General features: G+C 49.1%; 1 pseudogene; it reads left to right on the plus strand.

The window, feature by feature from the left end:
- Positions 1 to 7: 7 nt before the first annotated feature.
- LOC135441579 (PHD finger protein 7-like) lies at positions 8 to 9,614 on the plus strand (annotated as a pseudogene).
- Positions 9,615 to 24,654: the final 15,040 nt, after the last annotated feature.

The following is a 24,654-nucleotide window of genomic DNA, read 5'->3' on the forward strand; positions in this document are numbered from 1 at the left end:
AGCCGCCATGTCTGACAGCAAGCAGGAGGGCCCTGGAGCCAAGGAGCCAGGTGAGGGTAAAGCAGCCCTCTGACAGCCTGGCCCAGGGGCTCTTGTGGCAGCAGGCAGCGTGGGGATCAGAGCAGAGGCAGGGGGAGGCAGGAGCTGCTCGGCCATGCCGGGGCTGGGAGCCTCCTTCCTGCCCAAGTGGGGCCCAGCAGGGCCAGGGCGCAGCTCCTGGGACAGCCGTGCCCACAATGGCCCCTGCTCTGCAAGGCCTCCAGCCCTGCCCATCAGCCAGGCAGGGACAGAGCAGCCTTGGGGCCGATGCTGCTGCAGGCTCAGAGCCCCGCAGAGCTGCTCATGCCCAGTGCCATTGGCTCTGTCCCCTGCAGCCTGCATGCTGTGTCGCCGTGCCGAGGCTGACCCGGACATGTGCGGTGACAAACTGCGCAAGGGTGGGCTCTGTGCCCACGTGTTCTGCATGGTGAGTGGCTCCGGGCGCTCCCTCCACCATTGCAATGGGCAGCTCCTGCCGCCCTCTCCTCATCAGCTCCTCCCCTTGCCTGCAGCTCTTTGCTACTCTCCTCTTTCGGCAAGAGAACCGCCACCTTGGACTCATGGGATTTCTCCCACGAGATCTCCAAATTGTGGTCTGGCGGGCAGCACAGAAGGTGAGAGCCTGACAAGAGCAGGGAGATTTGTGCCTGGCGAGGTTGGCCAGAGCTTAGCCCAGACAGCAGGAAAGAAAGGCCGGCCCGACAGCCGGGACAAAGTCTGGCTCCCAGCAGCTCTGGAACAGAGGCCCTGGCACAGGAGCCTCCCTCCTCCAGCAGGCGGCTCTGTGGGCTGGGAGCCGGCAGTGGCCACGTCCTGCGCCCTGCCCAGAGCCCTGCGGCTGCCCAGGGAGGCCTCGAGGCTGCTGCTGCTGATGCGGCTGATGCGGCTGCTTGGCTCTTTCCAGCGCTGCTGCGTCTGCGGCCAGAGCGGGGCAACCATCATGTGCTGCGTGCCGGAATGTGACAGATGGTTCCACCTGCCCTGTGCCAAGGAGGGCGGCTGTGTCAATGTATACGTTACTCCATTCAGGTACCTCATCTCTCTTTATGGCCACCCCTGGGGAATGATCCAGCATTTCTCACTTTCCCCATCCATTTTCCTCCAGGTCCTTCTGCCCTGAGCACCGTCCAGAGCAGGAGGTAGAGGCGACTCCTGAGCCGGACACCGTTTGCCTCATCTGCCTGGAGCCTGTGGAGGACAGGACGACCTTCACAACCCTGGTGTGCCCAACGTGCCAAAGGGCCTGGTTCCACAGGGACTGCATCCAGGTAGGAGCCCTCCCCTCAGCACCGGGGCACAGCAGGTGCTCAGCAGCAGCAGCAGGGCCTCGCTCACCCTGCCTGTGTTTGCCCTGCAGGGACAGGCCTTGCGCGCTGGTGTTTTGTATTTCCAGTGCCCCCTGTGCAGAGACAGGGGGGAATTCCCTGTTGAAATGTTCATCTTGGGGATACGAGTCCCCTTCAGGTTGATGTCCTTCTGCCTGGCCCACCAGGCAGGAGGGTGCAAGTGCTGTGCTGTACCAGGCCCTGTCCCAGGAGCCCTCGCCCTGCCCTGTCCCATGAGTCTGGGCTTCAGCTTCACACCTGTGGAAGGGGCTAGCAGCGGGCCTGTTAGCTAAAGGAGCAAGAAGTAAGAAGAAGAAGAAGCTGATAAGGAGCTTTCTCCAAGGCCGTAACCAAGGAGATCGAGAGAAAGAAGATAAGAGCATTCTGCAGCTGGACGAAGCGATTTTAGAAAGTTAGGTGGAGTCAGTGTAACTTTTCACCAATGGTATGATATTGAATTATTGTGGCCAATAGCTAAGGTAGAAGAAGGGTAAACAACTGGAAAGTGTATAAAAGATCAGCCATTTTCATTAATAAACTGTTGCCAAGTGTTACCAACTGAGACTACTTGTGGTCTCTGCTTTATGTCGTGACCGCCTCGACTGCGACATTTTGGTGACGCCGACGTGATAAGAACATAGTCGGTGGGGGCCCATACGGGTCCTAGCAATTGGCAACCGTGACCCACTGGGACGTAGTGGGGGAGGCGGCGTTGGTGCAGCTGAGAGTGGCAGGTGGAAGCCACAAGGAGGTCCGGACCTGATTCCCTCCAATCAAGACACCTGGAAGTAGGTGAGCCACCAACTAGTAATAATGGGACAAAATTTATCTAAAGAGGAAGAAAGTGTTTTGTCTACCTGGAAAGTTTTGTTAAGAAATAAGGGAATTAATACGTCAGACTATGCGCTTCGTAATATATTGCTGTGGGCTAAATCACAGAATTTTGGCACTGATCCCGACACAGCATTTAGTGTTAAGGCATGGAAGAAAGTCGGGGACAGACTTTGGCAAGTTATTCGAGCGGGAGATAAAACAGCTGTTGATTTAGCAGTAACCTGGAACTCGCTCTTTGAGGCTTTAAAAGAATGGAAAGTAGAGAGAGAAACGGAGCAAGATGCGGACGAAGAGTCGGGGCTGATAACAGAACCTGACGGGGGGGCTGAGGCAGAGGGGGCCTCTGAGGTAGAAGGGGGCTCTGATGGGGAACTTGGTGAAGAAAGTTCGGGCGCCATGGGAGTTACCTGGCACGCTGCCAGAGCTTCTGGGAAAGCTGCCAAAGCTTCTGGGAAGGCTGCCAAAGCTTCTGGGAAAGCTGACAAGGCTTCTGGGAAAGCTGCCAAAACTTCTGGGCAACCTGCCCTAGCCTCTTCTTATCAGACCCCTAAGCCTCCTTATCTCACACCTGCGCAGCAGCTCGAGATGGTGCCTGTATATACTACACGGCTACGCCAGTTAGCTGAAATGTCTCTAGCAGAGAGAAAAACCCAGCCGTCCGCCCCCCCGCTTCCCTCCTCTCTGGTCCAGCCGTCCGCCCCCCCGCTCCCCTCTGAGATGCTTGGACAACCTGCAAGGATGTATCCTCCTTTACCTGACAGTGACAGCAACAGCGAGTCAAGTGATGAGTCTCCCGCAGTAACACCTGTGTTGGGGCAAGGAGCTCTGGTCCCTTCATCTTCTAAGAGCTCTAGCCTTACTGCCCCATGGACTTTGCCTCCATGCCAAGTCACTGTGCTTCCTCGACACCCTCAGGAGTTTTGGGAATTTGTTAGGAGGAAAGCAGTTGAAGAAAAGAATTGGGACATCATAGAAAGGTTAGGTGCTCCAAGAGTACCTCAGGAGAACAGTGCCAATGCAAATGTTGCTTGTGATAACCCTATGGCTTTTCCAGTTTTCAAAGCAGCTCCTGGAGCAGGACAGAATGACAGTCATCACATCTTCGCCTGGAGGGTTGTGCAAGACCTCCAATCAAAAGTAGCTCAGTATGGTATTAATTCCTCAGAGGTAATGCAGTTAATACGTGTGATTAATGCAGATTTGCTTGCACCTTATGATATCACTCATCTTGCTACAATTCTATTCCAGCCAGTACAATATGGTGTATTTCAAGAAACTTGGAGGCGAGTGGCTGAGCGCACGGCTTTAACAAATATGCAGTTGCCTCAACATGACCCTCGTCATGCTGTGGGTGTTGATGCCCTACTGGGCTCTGGGCCTTTTGCTAATCCAGATTTACAGGCAAGGTGGGATCCTTCGATTTTGGCACAAGCTCAGCAAATTGGCATGACTGCCTTAACTAAAACAATGGAAATGGCAGCTCCAAAGCAGAAATATGTTACTATACAACAAGGGACGAGAGAACCATTTTTGCAGTTTGCAGAAAAACTTGCTGCCGCCATTGAGAAACAGGTAGATGATGAAACTTTGCGAGAGAAATTGTGTGTACAATTGGCTAAAGAAAATGCAAACCCAGACTGCAGAAAGATTATTGACACTTTGCCTGGGGAACCCACCTTGTCTGAAATGGTTACTGCTTGCTCAAAAGTTGGTTCAGTTGAACATAAAATGGCAGCTCTTGCTGCAGTGTTAAGACCTTCAGCAAAGTGTTATAATTGTGGACAACAAGGGCACGTAAAGTCACAGTGTACTGTCCGGAAAACAACATTTAGGCCAAGTGCAAGCAGCGATGTTGTATGCAACCGTTGTGCTAAATCTGGGCACTATGCTAAGCAATGCAGGAGCAAATATCATGCAAATGGTCAGCTATTGCCGGGAAACCCAAAGAGGAGCGCGAAGGGGCGCGTGGGGAAACAAATACCCCAACAACCACAACAGCAAGTGCGGGTCTTCCCAGCCCTGCAAAGCTACCCATTTGCGAACAATTCTCAGGGGCAACAAGTGGGTCCGCAGGGATTGATATACCCACCGCTGACACAGTAACCATTTTAACAAAAGAAATATGTAAAGTGCCTCTTGATGCCTATGGTCCGATAGGACGGGGATTGAGTGCGTTTTTGATAGGGAGATCAAGTACTACACTTAGAGGTATTCATGTGCATCTAGGGCTTATTGATGCTGATTATTTAGGGCAGATTCATGCTATGGTATCCATTGATGACCCTCCTGTTACTATTCAGAAAGGAACTTGTATTGCTCAACTTGTACCTTTTGTGAGTTCTGTTCCAAATACAGTGGACCGAAGTCGCGGCACAGGAAGCTTTGGATCGACAGGAGAACCTCAAGTGTTTTGGACTGAGAAAGTAACAGAGAGCCGTCCAGAAAAGACATGCACTCTCACCGCCAGTGGATGTCATCCAGGAACTATATCAGTAACAGGTTTGATTGACACTGGAGCAGATGTCACAATACTCTCACGACTTTGCTGGCCTCAATCCTGGCCTCTTACTCGTGCAAGTTTTGGACTCCTGGGATTGGGTGGTGCTACAACAGGTGGCCTGTCAGCCATTGTAATTAATGTAAAACATCCTGATGGCCAACAAGCTAACATCAGACCCTATGTTGCCGATGCTCCTCAAAGTTTGTGGGGACGAGATTGTTTATCTCAATGGGGTGTCAAAATTACTACGGATTTTTAATGGGGGCCACTGTGTTGCAGGGCAATGAACGTCCAGTTGTACCCCTGACATGGTTGACAGATAAGCCTGTCCGGGTTCGCCAGTGGCCCCTGACTACTGAAAAGCTTACTGCCCTGCAAGAATTAGTTACAGAACAATTGCAAGCAGGACACATTGAGGAATCATTCAGTCCCTGGAACACCCCTGTTTTTGTAATAAAAAAGAAATCGGGAAAATGGAGACTTTTACATGATTTACGGCAGATAAATGCTGTAATGGCAACAATGGGAGCTTTGCAACCAGGCCTTCCTACACCCACGATGATTCCACAGGAATGGCAAATAGTTGTCATTGATCTAAAAGATTGTTTCTTCACTATTCCATTGGCTGAGCAGGACAAAGAAAAATTCGCTTTTACGGTGCCTTCTATAAATCATGCGGAACCTGATAAAAGATATCAATGGAAGGTACTCCCACAAGGCATGAAAAATTCGCCAACTATTTGTCAATGGTTTGTGGCACAGGCCTTGTCAAAAGTGCGGGAGCAATTTAAAAACTGCTACTGCTATCATTACATGGATGATATCTTGTTGGCATCTGACAACAAGCAACAGTTGTCAGCTCTTAGACAATGTGCTGTGACAAATTTGAAAGCCTTTGGTTTGATCATTGCTCCAGACAAAGTGCAGGAACACATGCCTTGGAAATACCTAGGTATGTTGCTGACCAACACTCAAGTTATGCCTCAACCTGTAAAGTTAGACATTGATGTTAAAACTGCTACTGATGTACAGAAATTGGTTGGTTTAATAGGTTGGATTCGATCATATTTAGGCATAACTAATCATCAGATGCAGCCATTGTTTGATTTGCTTTCGGCATCACTTCCTCCACTGATGAGAGGCAATTGACCTCAGCAGCAAAAAAGACCCTAGAAGAAGTTGAATTAGCCCTAGCACACAAATTTGTTAACAGGATAGATCCCTCTGTTGATGTTCAATTGTTTATTTTGAAGGACCATGAAATACCATGTGTAATACTGTGTCAATGGAATGATAATTGGGAAGATCAGTTGCATATTCTGGAATGGATATTTTTATCTTTCAGATCTCGGAAAACAGCTCCAGGACTTTATGAGCTTTTTGCAGATATTATCATCAAGGGTCGCAGGCGTTGTCATGAGATTTTGGGACAGGACCCTGTGACCATTGTGATACCTGTACAACAGTGGTATTTCGAATGGTGCTTTCAAAATAATCATGAATTGCAATCTGCCTTATCTTGTTTTACAGGCCAAATCTCGTATCATTTGCCTTCTCATCCTGTTCTAACACTGACTAAAGAGATCCCTTTTGAAGGCAAGCAAATTTGTTCTCCTGTTCCAGTGGAAGGTATAACAGTTTTTACAGATGGGTCCGGGAAAACCGGAAAAGCAGCTGTGGCTTGGAGAAAGGATGATCACTGGGAATATCAGACAGTGATTCAGCAGGGATCTCCTCAACTGGTTGAACTTTCTGCTGTTCTTTTGGCTTTTACTTTGTTTCCTGGTTCTGTAAACATTGTTACTGATTCAGTTTATGTTGCCAATTTGGTTAAGCATTTAGATCAAGCAGTGTTGTATAATATTCAAGAGAAACCATTGTTTACCATATTAGTGAAGTTGTGGACAGTTATTGGTGCTCGAAAACATTCTTACTTTATTATGCACATTCGCAGCCATACATCATTACCAGGATTTTTTGCTGAAGGCAATGCCTATGTAGATTCTTTAGTAGCTGCTGCTGCAATCAAAACTGTACCCAATGTGTTGCAGCAGGCAATTTTATCCCATCAATTTTTTCATCAGAGTGCTCAAGCTTTACAGCAGCAATTCAAATTGTCTACTGCTGAAGCAAAGTCTATTCTTTCCTCTTGTCCCGACTGTCATATGACTCATGTTACTCAGTATTATGGTACCAACCCTAGAGGTCTTTCTGCGTTAGAAGAATGGCAAACTGATGTTACAAAAATGCCAGAATTTGGTCGCTTTAAGTATATTCATGTTACAGTTGATACTTTTTCTCATGCAATGGTTGCTTCAGCATTCACAGGAGAAAAAACTCGAGATGCTATTCGTCATTTTTATCATGCCTTTTCTATTCTAGGTGTTCCGTGTCATGTAAAAACAGATAACGGCCCAGCATATGCTTCGCACAAAATGCAAGCATTCTTTCGTGCTTGGGGCATTGAGCATTCAACAGGTATTCCACATGTCCCCACGGGCCAAGCAATTATTGAAAGAGCTCACGGACTTCTTAAACGTCAGGTTCAAAAACAAAAAGGGGGAATGCAACAGGAGCCACCTCAAGTGAGATTAGATAAAGCTGTTTATGTGTTAAACTTCTTGCGTCCCCTACCTGACTCACAGTTATCTCCAATCTTTTGCCATTTTTCTTCTTTGAATTCTAAGCAACCAAATTTCCATAGAAATGTCAAGGTATGGGTCAAGGATTTGATTACTGGTATATGGTCTGGTCCAGTGGAACTGATAACCTGGGGAAGGGGTTATGCTTGTGTTTTGACAGATAATGGTCCTCGATGGGTTCCTGCTCGCTGTGTCAAACCTTACCTAGAGCGTGTGGGAAAGGACAGGATCGATGGTTCTGCAGCTGAAGCAGAGCGTGCGGATGACACTGGCTAAGACCATATATCGGTACTTGAAGATGGATGAAGGACAGGAACAATTGTATTAAGAGTGGGAATTTTGTTGATGGTTGTGATTGTGATTTTGTGTGTCCCCTCTCTGCTTGGGTTTTTGCAAAGGGCCCTGCAAAAATCCATAGCAGCTGTATTTACAGATCAAAAACAAAAAGGGGGAATTGTGGAAGGGGCTAGTAGCGGGCCTGTTAGCTAAAGGAGCAAGAAGTAAGAAGAAGAAGAAGCTGATAAGGAGCTTTCTCCAAGGCCGTAACCAAGGAGATCGAGAGAAAGAAGATAAGAGCATTCTGCAGCTGGACGAAGCGATTTTAGAAAGTTAGGTGGAGTCAAGAGTAACTTTTCACCAATGGTATGATATTGAATTATTGTGGCCAATAGCTAAGGTAGAAGAAGGGTAAACAACTGGAAAGTGTATAAAAGATCAGCCATTTTCATTAATAAACTGTTGCCAAGTGTTACCAACTGAGACTACTTGTGGTCTCTGCTTTATGTCGTGACCGCCTCGACTGCGACACACACCCAACTTGGAAAAGCGCTGGAGAAACAGCTGGGACACCTTGGATCTTTGTGAGGGAGAGCAGCAGAAATTCATCATCTCTTCCTTTCTCCATCAGAGACCCAACATGGGAGGACAACGATGCCTTTGCAGATCTAGGAGTGAGGCACAGCCAGTGCAATGCCAGGGATTGCCTTTACCCTGGAGGCAGGGAGGAGGCAGAGGAACAGGGGTAAGTTGGGAAGCTGCACCTGGGGCTCTGCAGGGAACCTGTATCTTGGCAAGGGCTGTAAGTGGGAAGTACCAGAAGTGCTTGGCCAGACAACCACGTGCTGGTACACATTGTTCTCAGTGCAATGAGCTTGTTTGCCTCCCCAGGCCCTGGCAATTGCTCCTGTGCTCCTCCTGTGCTGCTGAGGGCACCCACAGGCGCTGCTCTGGCCTGAGGAACAGCACACAGAGATGGGAGTGTGACAGCTGTGCTGGGCTCGGAACATGTATGAGTCAAAGTGCCCGGTGTCCCTGGGCTGGGGGCAGTGCCCAGGCCGGGCTAGGCAGAGGGCAGCATCCACTGCTGGAGGGCTGGGGGCACTGCTCTGGCCTGGCCTGGCCGGGGCCTGGGCGATCTTTGACATTCCTGCTTGCCCTTACAGCCGCCAGGGATGAGACAGAGCTCAATGGTCCCAGGCCGGCCAGACAGTCAGGACTACAATCTGGTCATGGCTGGTCAGAATCTGAGGCCATCCGCCCCAGCTCCCACAGCCCTGTGCCATTGGTGCATTCCCCTTCTCCATCTCCAGAGACGGGCAGCCACAGCAGGCCCCACCACGCAGCATGGCAGCAGGTGCTGCCATCTTCTTCACTGGACACCAGGAGCATCAGCAGATCAAGGGCAACACGCAGCACATCCCCTGACCCTGAGGACAGGGTCCATTCCAGACGTGCTGGGCCTGGCCGCAGGCGAAGCTGCTCTCGCCGGCAAAGTCGTGCCCAGAGTCCACCTGTGCGGTCGTGGAGTCACCGTGACAGCAGCAGTGGGACAGGGCCAAGGGCTGAGAGGCCCAAGCAAAGGGAAACACCGTCACGGACATCCCCCAGACGGAGGCATTCCCGTCAGCAAGGCTGGGCCCAGAGTCCACCTGTCCGCTCCAGGAGTTGCCATGACAGGAACAGAGGGACAGGGCCAAGGATTGAGAGGCCCAGGCGAAGGGACACATGGCCAGGGCCATCCCCCAGACGCAGGCGCTCCCGCCAGCAAGGCTGGGCCCAGAGTCCACCTGTCCGCTCCAGGAGTCGCCGTGACAGCAGCAGCAGGACAAGGCCAAGGGCTGAGAGGCCCAGGCAAAGGGACACATCATCGGGGACGCCCCCCAGACGCAGCCGCTCCCGCCAGCAGCGCCGGGCCTCGACTCAGACTCTGCGGTCCAGGAGTCGCCAGGACAGGAGCAGGAGGACAGCAGCGAGTGCCGAGAGGCCCAGGCGTAGGGGGACGTGGTCGGGGACATCCCGCAGGAGCAGCCGCTCCCACCAGCGAAGTCGGACCTCAACTGGGACCTCCAACAGTGGCACGTAGCGCTGTCATCTTTTCTTTCTAGGCCGTGTGTTCCTTGCCGTAAGTGAAGGTGAGAACGGTCAGTGCAGGGACCCTGAGATGTGCAGCTCTGTGAGCAAACCCTATTAGCTCTTGATGTTTCTACTGGCAGGAAGAAGTCGGGGCTAAATGCCTTGATTTCTGTGTAACAGTGTGTTCAGTGAAAAGTCACTTAAGGATGTGGCTAATTAAAAAGGACTCTTGTTCCTGCCTTTACACTCCAACCTCAGATGTTTCCCCACTGCTTACCCTTGAAAATGAACCACTCCTTAATGGGCTTGGATATGCTTTGGGAGACATTCAGAGCAAGGTGGCTCTTAGGGAAGCTGTGTCTGAAAAGGACGTGTGTTGTGTTGCTAACCTTGAACAATCTCATTTCAGTAAAGCCAAAAAAAGAAGAAAGAGAGTGAGACACTGCCTCAAGTGTCTGAAGACAACTTCTACAGCATTGCTGCGGATTTGAAAGAGGTCTTTCAAAGAACAAACCGGAATAGATGGTATTTCCTCCGTCTATTCTGGTTTCTTCTTTGAAAGACCTTCAAAGAACAAACCAGAATAGTTGGAGAAAATACCCTGGGACGAAGAGAATGCACAGGACTCTGCCCCAGATGACCATTTGGGATCTTTGCCTGAGAAAGACGCAGCTCAGGAGATGAGTGCTTTCAAGTTTTCCTTCTTTGGAGGCACAGAGGAGTTGGGCATTAAAGAAGGTAACAGCAGAACCCTTCTAACAGTGCCATTGCTAAGGAAGAGCTTCTGGCAGGCACTGTAGGGCAATATGGTGTAAAGAAGTTCAGGATGCAGGGGATTTTCAGCAACAGAAGTCAGTAATTAGGCAGAAGCATTTTGATCTTCAGTTCTGCTTGCCGGGGCTGTGGTAGATTATTGAGAGCTGCCTCATGCTTGCATCTCAGAAATTCTGAAAGGCTTGCTTTGAGAAGGCATTGGGGTTTTTGCTGAGGGGTGAAAAAGCTTGTTCTCATGCCCTGCATTCCTCAAACAGGGAAAAAGGTGACACACCAGTCATATCAAGTTTCATAGGAACTCACAAGGCTTTTAAGGAAATGTGCGTTAATGTAGAGGGAGGAGCAAAGTCCGAGAGCTGGCCCCAAGATCCATGAACATTCTGTTTGTTACTGAATTCTACTCTTGGACCTTTAGAAAAAGGAAATGGAATGACACATGACCATTGGGGTGTCCTAACCTTAGATAAAATGAGGCCGTCTGAAATGAAGATGAAACAACATTAACTCGAGTCCCAGTCATGTAGGAGAGAAAAGAAACCCCGTGAAGTTATCCCAAAATATTAAAAAACCCAACGCAACACCACAAAGCAACGAGCCCCCCAGACTTGTGCTGAACTGAGAAGGTATTCAGTGTCTTCTGAATGCAATGAGAAATGTTTAAGAATACATAAGGGATCCCTGGAACAAAATGGAAAATACTGGAGCCGAGATGTAGCTTAGAAAGTCTGGCAGGGTCAGATTCTGTCCTTCCTAAATCTCTCTTCTCCACTGTAAGTATTTCACTTGAAAGGAGGAATTTTTCCTGACCAGTAGAGGAATAATCTGGTTTTGCCTTTTTTTCTCTATTGGTGCTGTCATTGCAGAGCCTTAGACGCTTGGTACAATAAAGCTGGTAAAAGCCACATGGCAAGAGGATCCACGTTTCCAGGACAGCAGTTCTGAGGGTGACGATGAGCCTGAGATGACAGAAATTGAACAGGACCAAGAAATGCAAGTTGCATTTCTCTTTGTTGTCTACTTGGCTGTAGTAGTTGGATGCTGTGGGAATATTAATAGCAGCACTCAGGGATTGGAAACTGACATTGCACACCTCTGAGCAATGAAAGTCATCTGGGAAAACCGTTTGTGCTGCACAGAGTCAAAACTCCCAGCAGCCCATTGGATGTGAATGTGAATATGGAAAGAAAGAGTAGAGCACAAGAAATTAACTGGGTCATTTTGGTTTGACCAACTCCAAACTGAGTTTGGCCAAAAGCCCAAGACACAGTCAGTTTTCTCTTTAAAAGAGGGTTTTGTAAAATAAAAAGCTCTATTCGGTTCCTAGGGAATGAAGCTTTTCAATGTACGGCATTTCTCTGAAGAACTACAGGATTAACTTGTGTTCATGGAATTTGATAGTACAATTTAGGATGCTCAAATCCCTTTGTCCTTTTCTAGGTTTCTTTCTTTACCCCACACAGAAAGTGCTAGAGCTTTTTTCTTCTCCAAAGATGATAAACGCCTAAGAGGTATGACAGAATTTCTTTACCCTCTTTTATATTTTTTTTCCTTTTAAACCCTTCCTGTAATTCAGTGAGGAGGAAAAAATGCTGCCTAGTTATCAAAGTTTTCTAGTCAAAATTTGCCATCCTCACTTGTGATCCAAGTTGTGGCAGAATCCCGTGAGAAAGTCCTGGCAAAACAAAGGCCAAAACTTCTGGCTTTCTTTTCTTTCAGACAATTACCGAATAGGAATCTGGAATTTTACAGTTTACCAAAAACTTAGTCACTTGACAGGTTACGTAGACATTTTGGATCCTTTCAGGTATTTAAATCATCTTTGTCTTTTTCCTCTCTTTCTGGAGTTACCATTAGGAATGTTGGTGTTCTTGTCAGCCACATATGTCCCTGTGGTTCTTTGTCCTAATGAATCTGGGGCTTTCTCTTCTGAATCCAGTGAATTTTGTATTTAGAAACAAAGAAAACAACATCCAAAGCAAACATGCACAGTCCCCTAAAACCTGCACAGGCCACCAAAACAATTGCTGGTTAGATTTTGTAGAATAGAGTCTTAAGCTTAAAGGATGTGCCTTCTATGAGATTGATTCCATAACTCTGCTGAAATGCACTGCGGTTGTTGTGGTGTGTTGCAATGTCCTGTTTTAAACTTCCGGGGCCCTTCCCATGTGTACCTATCCCTTCTCCCTTCCCCCTCACCCCTTGCTGAGTGTGCCCTGTCAATCAGGCTAACATACCAGCAAGGCGTCGTGTGATTCGTCGATTTCAAAGGATGCTCCTCAGGCCTGGGGGTCATTGGCCTGTCTAAGTGTCATCCTCCCTTGAGACCCTGCCCCCTTCACCTGGTTGGTAACTCACCTGTCCCCTCCCCTTCCCCTGTCCCCGAGCTTATAAAGTTAATGAGACCATGCGGCCGGCATTCTGTTAGCAGCAGTGGCCCAGTGCAGACCTCTGTACTCTTGGAATAAACATCTGGCTACCTTCTAGCAGAATCCATTCCCTTTCTCTCTACCATCGCCAGAAGCTCTCTCCTGAGGAGAACGGAGTCCTGTCTTGTGCCCCGCTGCACTCTGCTGCCAGCCAAGGTATCTCTGGGGTAAAACACCACAGTGCTGCCTTTGGCCCAGCAGCGAGGGTCAGAACTGGCCTGGGCACCATCTAACTGGTTATATTGGGATACATATTCCAATATATTGGCGTCCCTGTGGGTGGCTCGACTCTGCAGCCCGAAAACGGACTCGCAGTACCTCAGAGAAGTTTCTGCCAGCCGTGCATCCAGCTGAAAGGAGCCTGGCTTCAAGACTCCCAGCTAGAGACTTTGGGAATACTCCCAGAAAAAGTTTCGTGGACTGTTCGGCGCCTTTGGAAAGCCCTGCTTCATTGTGGTGAGCAAATTTTCCAGAGGGAGAAAAGGGCAGCCTCTCTTGCCCAGAGAGAGGTCCTTTTCCGGTGGAGACCTGCCTGCCTAGACCCAGCCTACAGCTTCCATTTCACGTGAGTATCTCTGCTTTCGGGAGAGCAGAAGCTCAAAAACAGACTCTGCTGCGAGTTCTGTTCCTTTTTGCCTTTGCATTTTGGCTGCGCAGCCCCACAGACAAGAATTCATAGCGTTCTAGCTTTATTTTCTGCGTGTGTTTCACTGTCTTTTAAAATTCGCGCCGGAGCAGCCCCGGCTCAGCAGCGTGCTCAGACACGTGTTAGGAGATTCTCTTTCTCTTTCTCTTTGCGGGGGAGGGGGGGGCTCTCTTTCCACGTGGCCGGGGGACCTGCGGGGTCGGGAGTGCTCTGCACACGCGGCGGGGGGGGGGGGGGGCGCGTCCCGGTTTCGGCTGCCACGTGGAGCGGCTGCTGTCTCTGCTCCGCGGGGGGGCTGCATTCCACGGTGGGGGAGGCTTTGTGTCTGCCTTGGTTCGGCAGGGCGTGCCCTGCTGCTGCTGCCCGGGAATTTTAAAAGCAGTATATACAGCTGCATTGTGAAGCTTTTGTCTGCTCGTTATCGCTTTCTATCTGTGGTTTTTTTTAGAAATTGGTAGCTGATTTTAGCTTTGTTTTTGGTCAGGCGGGATTAAGTACTCTGCTTTTTTACATCTATCATGGGTTCCAAACTTAGCATTGTACAAAGGGGAGTGTATTATGATATTGTTAGCATTTTAATCAAGAGTAATGTGAAATTCTCTAAAGGAAAATTGAAACAGTTTATAAGATGGCTTTTTCTGCAGTTCCCAAACATTTCCCCTGAAGAAATCCACAATATTCAATTCTGGGATAAAGTTGGGAATGAATTGATAACCTTAGGACAATCTGGCAAATTACCCTCAGCTAAATTTGTGTTCTGGAGTTTACAAATTCGAACAGCATTGCTCAAACAAAAGGAAATGGAGAAAAAGCCAAATGTAAAGCCATGTGCCTCTGCTCTCCCTGTTCCTCCCTCTCCCTCTAAAACCCCTAAACCTCTTTCCCCAAAACTTGGTATTTTAAAGAGTGCAAACTCATTGGGAAGTCAGCTCCCAGAATGTGCAAAAATAACTCAGTTGTTTTGTTCACAAAGCCCTGGCCAGGCTGCGTGTCTTTCCCAATCCCCTCCTCTAAAACCCCGAGCACGTGTTAGCTTTCCGGAGAGCAGTGATGTCCAAAATGGCCCCCAGTCCCCAGGGGGTGCACAAGATGGTGGGTGCCACGTGGCATCGTCCCAAACCTGGTCTTCTTCTTCCCAAAATCCTCTTAAGCATCCCAAAATTCCTGCCCCATCCCCCTCTCCTCCTGTTCCTCGTGACCCCTTCCCCCCTCCCCCCGCCTTTCCTGCAGTACCCTCAGCTCCGCCCCTCTACCCCTCCCAGGAGGCGTCTGCTGACGTGATGTCACCAGGTGACCCCGCCCCTTGTTCCCACGGTTTCCCCGCCCCTTGCCGGCTCCCTTTCCCCGCCCCCTCCCCGGGTTCCCACTGTGGGGACACACCCACTGCCTGTCCCCAAACCTGTAGCTGTGATCCCAATGCTTCTGATTCAAGGGATACAGAGCAGGGGACAGCAGACCCAATGCATGGTGCCATGTTGTCACTGGCCCCTGTTACGTTTCAGCCTGCAGCTCAAGCAGGAGCAGCCCCAACTGCTAATTGGAGTTCTTTTGGACGACAATTGATTAAAGAGATCTGTAAATCTCATAAAGAATATGGTCCACACAGTCCATATTTCCGTGGCCTTTTAAATTCTGAATTAAGTAGGACTATTGTGGTTCCACATGATTTAAAACAACTGTTTTCATGTCTCATGACATCCACGGAATTCAAATTATGGGAATCAGCATTGAAACAACTGCTAAAAGATGCTCTCCCAAGCTTACAGGCTGATCCAAACACAGCAAAAGACAACAATGGTAACCCTATCACTATTGACCACCTCTGTGGTGAGGGTCAATGGTCTTCTCCCTCAGTCCAAGCTACTGCAATTCCTGCAGAAACACTTGAGAAAGTAAAGGAAGCAGCTGAAAAGGCATTCTTTTCCCTCCAACCTGAGGGGCCTTTTGAGCCCTATAGTAAAATCAAACAACTACCATCAGAGTCTTTTGTGAAATTTGTAGAAAGGCTAACTAGAGCCATTGAAATACAAGTTAAAAAGGAAACTGCAAGGGAAGCAAATAGCGTTTACAAATGCAAATGAACAGTGTCGAGCAGCAATCCTGAGCCTTCCTATGGAACCTTCCCCTACATTAAAAGATATGCTTCTAGTCTGTAACAGGAAAGTGCCTCTGATGAGTGTTGCTGAAGACTCCAGACCAAGGCTGCTGCCAAGACCACTTCAGCGTGTTGCTGTTGCCAGCCCTGCACCTTCTCTTTCAGCACAGCAGTACCCTGGGCAGCAGCGGAGACCAGCAATGGTTGAGCCCACTAAACCATGCCTGCTTTGTAATAAGCTAGGGCACTGGAGTAACCAGTGCCCCCTGAAAAAAGAATTTGATGAATTTAGAAATGGCAGGGGAGGAGAACTACAAGCCCTCCCTGGGGGTCAACAACAAAAAAACAAAAAATAAAGCGCCAGCCTGCCAGGCGTGCAGACATAAAAGGAGCAGGCCAAGAGAATAAGGGTAGCAAAACAAATCAAGCGCGCGATAACATTAACATTTGTGTAAGTGAAGCAGGTGCTTCAAAGACCAAGTCTGCTAGTCCACTGTTGAAAGTGAAACAAAATAACCTTTGTTATGATTTAAGTGATTCTGTATTAACCGCATCTTCTGTCAATGAGCCTTACAGGTTGCAGCTGACAGAGTCACTCCACCTGAAGGACACTGACTGGCATATTGTCTCTGTAAATCCTGAACAGAAAGGTACTTGGAACCAAATTCGTTGTAAGTACATCATCACTGGGGACAAAAACACACCACAAGAGATCGAAATCGCTCCGGGAATAACAACATCAGATCCCAAGCAATTTGTTCTCAGCCTGCACTGTTTCCACCCACCCCTGTTTCTTCCCAAGGGACAAATTGTTGCTCAAGCTATCCCTGTGCCATCTTTACCTGAAAATGTCGATAAACAGGGGCCCACAGTCGCCCGGGTCCAAGTTATTGGGACAGATAAACCCAAATTGTGGTGCAATGTCAGTGGGGGTGGGGAGTCTAAACGCATTGAGATGCTTGTAGACACAGGTGCAGACTGCACAGTGATTCCAGTACAAGACTGGCCAGCACACTGGCCTTTACAAAATGTTGCTGGTCACCTTCGAGGTGTAGGAGGTCTGCAATTGGCAAGGCAATCCAAAAGCATTATTCAATTCGAGGGTCCAAACGGACAATTGGCAAATATCCGTCCATTTGTGTTAGATTATTCAGAACCTTTGTTAGGGAGAGATTTAATGGCCCATTGGGGTGTCACAATTAATATTCCAGACTCTCCACAGCATTTTTGTGCAGCAGTCATTAAACAACAGCGCCCCACCCAAAAACTTAAGTGGAAAACAGACGAACCAGTTGATGTGAAACAGTGGCCACTCAGTAAACAAAAAATAAAGGTGCTTGAGGAACTAGTAGAAGAGCAACTAAAAAGGGGCCACATTGTGGAGACCATGTCCCCATGGAACTCTCCAGTGTTTGTCATCCAAAAAGCTGACAAAAAGAGGTGGCGACTTCTCTGTGACCTCCGACAAATTAATAATGTAATTGAAGATATGGGTTCTCCCCAACCTGGTATGCCATCCCCAACAATGCTTCCTCAAGATTGGAAATTAGCTGTTATTGATATTAAAGATTGTTTTTTCCAAATCCCATTGCACCCTGACGATGCACCGCGTTTGGCATTCTCTGTCCCTTCTATCAATTCAGAAGCTCCTATGAAAAGGTACCATTGGACTGTTCTTCCTCAGGGCCTGAAGGTATCTCCAGCTATCTGCCAGTGGTATGTCTCTTCCCTGCTTTCCCCAGTTCGTGCAGCCGCAGAGAAGGCCATCATCTATCATTATATGGATGATATCCTTGTGTGTGCCCCCAATGATGATTTACTAACACATGCGCTTGACCTAACGATCGATGCATTGATTGTTGCAGGGTTCGAGCTCCAGGAACAGAAAATTCAAAAGATGCCACCTTGGAAGTATTTGGGCTTAGAAATTGGAAATAGGACCATTGTTCCTCAAAAACTAGAAATCAATCCAAGGATCAAGACCCTTGCGGATGTCCACAAGTTGTGTGGGTCTTTGAATTGGGTAAGACCATGGCTTGGTCTGACTAATGAAGACCTTGCCCCTCTTTTCAATTTATTGAAAGGGGGAGAGGACCCAGGGGCTCCTAGGTCTATTACCCCAGAGGCACGGAAAGCTCTAGAAAAGGTTCAGATTGCAATGTCCACAAGACAGGCCCACCGATGCTGGCCTGATCTGCCATTCAAATTTATCATCCTAGGTAAGTTGCCACACCTCCATGGAATTATTTTCCAGTGGGAGGAAAAACAAACACCTAAGGCAAAGGACACACCAAAAAAGGACCGGGACCAGAGGGACTCTCTCTTGATCATAGAATGGGTTTTCCTCAGTCACAAAAGGTCCAAGAGACTGACAAAGCCTCAGGAGCTGATAGCAGAACTGATCCGGAAAGCAAAGACCCGGATCAGGGAGTTAGCAGGATGTGATTTTAAGTGCATTCACATCCCAGTTGAGTTAAAATCAGGTCAAAATACTATGAAAATACTGGAACAATTGTTTCAAGAAAATGAAGTGTTGCAGTTTGCTCTGGATTCCTACTCAGGACAATTTTCGGTAGCACGGCCCGCTTGCAAATTGTTTGAACAAGATGTTCAATTTGCTTTAAAATTAAGAACTGCTCTAAGTAGGAGACCTTTAAAAGGGGCTCTAACTGTCTTTACAGATGCGTCCGGGAGGTCCCACAAGTCTGTTATGACTTGGAAAGATCCTCAAACCCAGCAGTGGGAGACGGACATTGCTGAGGTGGAAGGTTCACCTCAGGTTGCTGAATTGGCTGCGGTTGTTAGGGCTTTTGAAAGGTTCTCAGAACCATTTAATCTGATTACAGACTCTGCATATGTGGCAGGAGTAGTATCCAGAGCAGATCAAGCAATACTGCAAGATGTATCTAACATTGCACTTTTTGAATTGCTCTCAAAACTGGTAAAGTTAGTCACTCACCGAGAGCAACCCTTTTATGTGATGCATGTCAGGTCACACACTGACTTGCCAGGGTTTATCGCTGAAGGCAACAGAAAGGCAGATGCTCTTGCTGCACCTGCAGTGATGGCCACTCTCCCAAATGTTTTTGAACAGGCAAAAATCAGCCACCAGCTTTTCCACCAAAATGCACCTGGCCTGGTTCGTCAGTTTAACATCACTCGAGAACAGGCCAAAGCGATTGTGGCCACGTGCCCAAATTGCCAACAACATGCACTCCCTACAGTGAGTACGGGAGCAAACCCAAGGGGACTGAACAGTTGTGAACTGTGGCAAACAGATGTAACACACATACAGGCTTTTGGATGGCAGAAATATGTTCATGTTAGTGTAGATACCTTTTCTGGAGCGGTCTATGCTTCTGCCCACACAGGAGAATCATCTATTGATGCTATTAAGCACCTCTTACAGGCTTTTTCTTTCATGGGCATCCCCAAGGAGCTGAAAACTGATAATGGGCCTGTTTATAAATCCAAGGAATTCGGGAGCTTCCTGCAGCAATGGGGAGTAGAGCACAAAACTGGCATCCCCTACTCCCCTACAGGTCAAGCCATTGTAGAAAGAACTCATCGTGATATTAAAAGGGTCCTGGACCAGCAACAACAGGTTCTGAAGGTAGAACCTCCCCACATCCGGTTATCCAGGGCACTATTCACAATCAATTTTCTGAATTGTTCTTTTGGCAGCCTGAACCCACCCATCCTACGCCACTTTGGGGGGAGCAGTCACAGGTTGATAAAAGAAAAACCTCCGGTTTTAGTAAAGGATCCTGAGACTTGGAAAATGGTGGGACCTTACAAATTGGTTACTTGGGGACGTGGATACGCCTGTGTGTCCACCCCCTCTGGTTTAAGGTGGGTTCCTTCCAAATGGATAAAGCCCTATGTTCCCAAAGTCTCAGAGAAATCTGCAGAAGCACCCCAGGTTGCTCACGCTGCCTGGAGAAGAAAACGCCGCACGCGTTCTCTGGAGGAAATTCCATTTAAGCCTCCTATCTGGAATAGTTTGTAATATATGTTTGTTTCAAGTTTTTGTACCAGTTTAGATCCCACTGTTTGTGTGTAGCCTTGAGACGCCATGAGACCGAGCCTGCTTCTCGTCCTACTCGTGATCATCCCACCTGCGATCTCCTACATAGTACCGCAGCCCAAACCACATATGGACTACCTTGACAAAGGCTCTCAGACATCAACAGAGAAACTGACAACGAGCTGAATGGACTTTTCAATGGCTGGGGACTCTCGGGCTGGTTGGGATCTATTCTGAAAACTGTAATTTTAGTGCTGTTTATTTTAGTTGTAGTTATTGTAGTTTTTAGCATTGTTTTTGGAGTAATCAGACGCATGGTTCTCAAGTTAATCTCAAGCTCATCTCCCCCTCCTGAGGTCTACCATTTGGAAGCCCTCAGTGCTCCAGTGGATGACCTGGAAGCCTCAGTAGAATCATCCTGCACCATAAACACAGTCCTCTTCTTTTTAAACAAAACTAGGGGGAGGTGTTGTGGTGTGTTGCAATGTCCTGTTTTAAACTTCCGGGGCCCTTCCCATGTGTACCTATCCCTTCTCCCTTCCCCCTCACCCCTTGCTGAGTGTGCCCTGTCAATCAGGCTAACATACCAGCAAGGCGTCGTGTGATTCGTCGATTTCAAAGGATGCTCCTCAGGCCTGGGGGTCATTGGCCTGTCTAAGTGTCATCCTCCCTTGAGACCCTGCCCCCTTCACCTGGTTGGTAACTCACCTGTCCCCTCCCCTTCCCCTGTCCCCGAGCTTATAAAGTTAATGAGACCATGCGGCCGGCATTCTGTTACCAGCAGTAGCCCAGTGCAGACCTCTGTACTCTTGGAATAAACATCTGGCTACCTTCTAGCAGAATCCACTCTCTTTATCTCCACCATCGCCAGAAGCTCTCTCCTGAGGAGAACGGAGTCCTGTCTTGTGCCCCGCTGCACTCTGCCGCCAGCCAAGGTATCTCTGGGGTAAAACACCGCAGTGCTGCCTCTGGCTCAGCAGCGAAGGTCAGAACTGGCCTAGGCACCATCTAACTGGTTATATTGGGATACGTATTCCAATATGCGGTGTTCACACAGTTCCCGGCCTGCAATCTTCCAGGCAGCCTGATTTACAGGCTGTGTTGAAATGGAGAGCTCAGGCCTCAGCAGGCCTCATTTCTGGGGGAAGATGTGGCGTGCTGGTGCTGAGCTTCTAATGCAACAGCAGCAATTTCAGTGCAATTCAGATTGCAGCATGTTGAGGAAAAGTGCTGCTGCCTTTGATTGTTCTTAGCACAGCAGGCTGCAGTAGGGAACATTTCTGCTGGAGCCAAGGTTGGTGGGGGCAGGAGAACAGGAAGGATGTGAAGAATTGATTTCTGATTTTAGTGCTGTGTTGGTCAAGGTTGTTAGAAGCAGCAGCGCAATCACAAATGTTTAAGGCTATTAATTGGATGTTTCTTTTGTGCAGAGGATCCACAGTTATTTTGTAGATTAGTAGAAGCCAGTGAAGAAAAAGAGGGTTAGGAAGACAGACGTAGATTATTGCTTGAGGTGAGTATGGAACATCTGTTCCCTGGTAAGTCTAGGTGAAAGCTGAGCATGGGGAGGGATTGCAGGTATGAATGTGCATGCAAAATTAAGTCAGGACCTCGAGAAGAGCTTCAAACTTGTAATGAACAGGGAAGAGAAGTTTTGTAGTGTAGCGGTGTGTATAACATCATGTTGTGTGGTCCAGTCAGGTAAACCACTACATCTTTGTGTGTTACAGGAGCAGCTACTTAACTGTATGTAAGGATAGTGAATGTAGAGACTTCTCCTCATAGTGGATTCAGGAACTTCTCTGAAGAATTTGCTAGATTTTCATTATTTTCTGGAACGCCAAAGGAAGCATTAGGATACCCTATAGGAAGTGCAAGCAAACCAATAAAGTTTTTACGGATTAGAAGCGAGTCACGTTGGTTCCTTGAAAGTGTTGCCAAACAAGGTTACTTTGAAAATCCTTTCAAAGTTCTGACAGGGATCAATATCAGCAAAGGCTGTTAGGCCGTGTTTGGGAGCTGGGGCTGAGGCTCTCGTGCCCTGGGGAGCCACGGGAAGGCTCCAGGCCTGAGTGTGCGGCCAGGCCGGGGCCATTGAGCTGCAGCCCATCCCTGGTGGATGCAAGGGCAAGCAGGAATGCCAAGGGACCCCAGGGCTGGGCCAGGCCAGGCCAGAGCAGTGCTCCCAGCCCTCCAGGAACGGATGGGCTCTGCCAAGCCCAGCCTGGGCACTGCCCCCAGCCCAGGGACAGGCGGGTGCTTTGCCTGAGGGCTCGGCCCAGAGCAGCAGAGCTGTCACAGCCCCAGCTGGTTCTGGCCTGCGTGAGGCCCGGGCAGGGCCCGTGGGTGCCCTGGGCAGTGCAGGAGCAGTTGCCAGGGCCTGGGGAGGCACAGGGCTCAGCCTCTGCACGGTGACACAGCATGCAGGCTGCAGGGGACAGAGCCAATGGCACCGGGCACGAGCAGCTCTGTGGGGCTCTGAGCCTGCAGCAGCATTGGCCCCAAAGCTGCTCTGTCCCTGCCTGGCTGATGGGCAGGGCTGGAGGCCTTGCAGAGCAGGGGCCATTGTGGGCACGGCTGTCCCAGCAGCTGCCCCCTGGCCCAGCTGGGCCCCACTTGGGCAGGAAGGAGGCTCCCAGCCCCGGCATGGCCGAGCAGCTCCTGCCTCCCCCTGCCTCTGCGCTGATCCCCACGCTGCCTGCTGCCACAAGAGCGCCTGGGCCAGGCTGTCAGTGGGCTGCTTTGCCCTCACCTGGCTCCCTGGCACCAGGGCCCTCCTGATTGCTGTCTTACAGGGCAGCTGTCTGTCCCGAGTCCCTGTCCCTTGAATGATGTGATCGCTTTGAGGTGCTGATCCTCTCTGTCTATGTGAGCCCTGTTCCTCCCTGCCTTCTGCCCCCATCATTGCACTGAGGAACACTGCAGTGTCCTCCGGCTGTTCCTCTCCTGATTGTGGGGAGAGGCAGGCAAGGCTGCAGCACAGGCCCAGAGCCTCGAGGTTTGGTTCATGTTTTAACCTGCATGGATCTCCTTTAAACATAGGTGGAGAAGAAGGAGCAGGCATCTAAAGTTGCTTCAGTCTCTACCACAAAAAGCAATGTGTTTGTACCTACTACCAGCAGAAAACACCAGTTTTCCAACCGCCCATTCCTAAAAATTCGCCTTTCCATGGAACCAGCACGAGCACATCAGGGATCAGCATCCATTGGCAAAACGATGACTTCTTTTACTAACTACTTACTACAGAACTACTAAAAACCACAACACTACATTTACTACCTGATGGCTTCCATGGAATCTAAGCACTCAACTCTCTTTATGAGGGGTATTTGAGGGACAACTGTAAAAAATCCTGTGAATAAATTCATAGCACTGGACAAAGGAATACCTGTCTGCTTTTTAAGTCTTTAATGTACTAGTAAAACTACACAGTTGAACCATTCTATTGTCAAAACTGTTAGAAGGTTTTTTCACTCTCATGTTTCTCTTGATAGAGTTGAGATTATATAAATAATTAGATTCTGTTTCTTTTCAGTTTTCCCATTCATGCCCTGAGTATTTTGGTACACCTTCATTTTCTTTTCAATTCTATGGTTTCCCTCCGATGTTTTAAATCAGATGTTTTAATATTTTGCTATCTGTGGTGCAACTCTGTCGATCTACTGAAGAGGGCCAAGCAGTGCCGGTCTGCCGGCAGGTCCCAGAGATCGCTCCTTCGGGCGGCCCCGGGGCAGGAGCGGCCCCGGCGCTGCCATGGCCGGGCTCCCCTCAGCTGTCGGCACTGCCAGCCCGGCTCTGCCATGGCAGGGCTTCCCTCAGCTGTCGGCACTGCCAGCCCGGCTCTGCCATGGCAGGGCTTCTCTCAGGTGCTGCCTGTGCCAGCCCGGCTCTGCCAGGGACTCTGGCAGTGCCACGGCGCACGGCAGCTCTGGCACGGCAGTTCCGGCACTGCAGCCTCGGCCAGCAGCCAGCTCTGCGGGCTGGGACCCCGCTGCGGCCGCACGCTTCTCCCAGAGCCCGAGCAGCAGCTGCACGCTCCCAACACCGAGCCGGGAATGCGCCCACAAACAGCGCGGGCTCGGCTCTGGGCACGAACCGCCCCGCCCCTCACACCCGCCCGCCCCTTCCCGCCCTCCGGCCCCGCCGCGCGCCGCCCGCGCTGTCATGGCGGCTCTCACCCACAGGGCGGCGCCCCGAGCCCTGCAATGGCGCCGCCAACCTTCTGGCGCTCGGAAAGGCGCGGGCCTGCACCCGCTGCAAACTGGGCCCTACGTCCCATTTCCTGAAGAAAACATGTCCTGTCGGGCCTGGGCTGTACACCCTTCCAAGCCTGATCAACAGGAAGAGACGTTTAACCTGGACACACATAGCAGCCTACAAGCTCGAAGTGATGGCCAGGTGTTAGAAAAGCAAAGTACTTGTTGCTAGAATTGTCTTCCAAAACTCAAGGCCGGGCACGTTTCACTGATCTCAAACCCAGAGGGAAGTTGACAAAGCTTGAGGAGAAGGATGCCCACTAATAGTGGACACAAAGGATGCAGAATTTCACTTGTTCTAAAATTTTAAATATTTAATAGTAATAGATTAGTTACAAAACTAAGAATAAAAATTAGAGGAAAAATAATTTGGACAATTAGAGGTAGGACAATAAAGGGCAATTTAAAGAGCAAAGAATTACAGATGTCTGGGTGCTCTGCTCTGCCTCAGAAGACACTTTGCTAACACAGGATTAACCCTTCAAAGTAATAGCCTGTTGCATATTCATATATCTCATACATGATGCCAAAATTCTTTTCAAACAATGGGTGTTTTCTTGTTCTTGTCAACCCCTCCTTCATCTTGTAAACCAATTGTCTTGCTCCCTCAAAGTCTGATTCTTCCCGAGAAGGAGGCAATATTTCTTTTCTCAGAGTTTTGGTGTCTTGTTACTGTTATCTCTCCTTGAGCTATTTAGAAAAAGTATCTTACAGCACAGAGTTTCTTAGCCTAAAACT

This window comes from Zonotrichia leucophrys, unplaced genomic scaffold, assembly GCF_028769735.1.
Source record: "Zonotrichia leucophrys gambelii isolate GWCS_2022_RI unplaced genomic scaffold, RI_Zleu_2.0 Scaffold_351_53872, whole genome shotgun sequence".
Lineage (NCBI taxonomy): Eukaryota > Metazoa > Chordata > Aves > Passeriformes > Passerellidae > Zonotrichia > Zonotrichia leucophrys.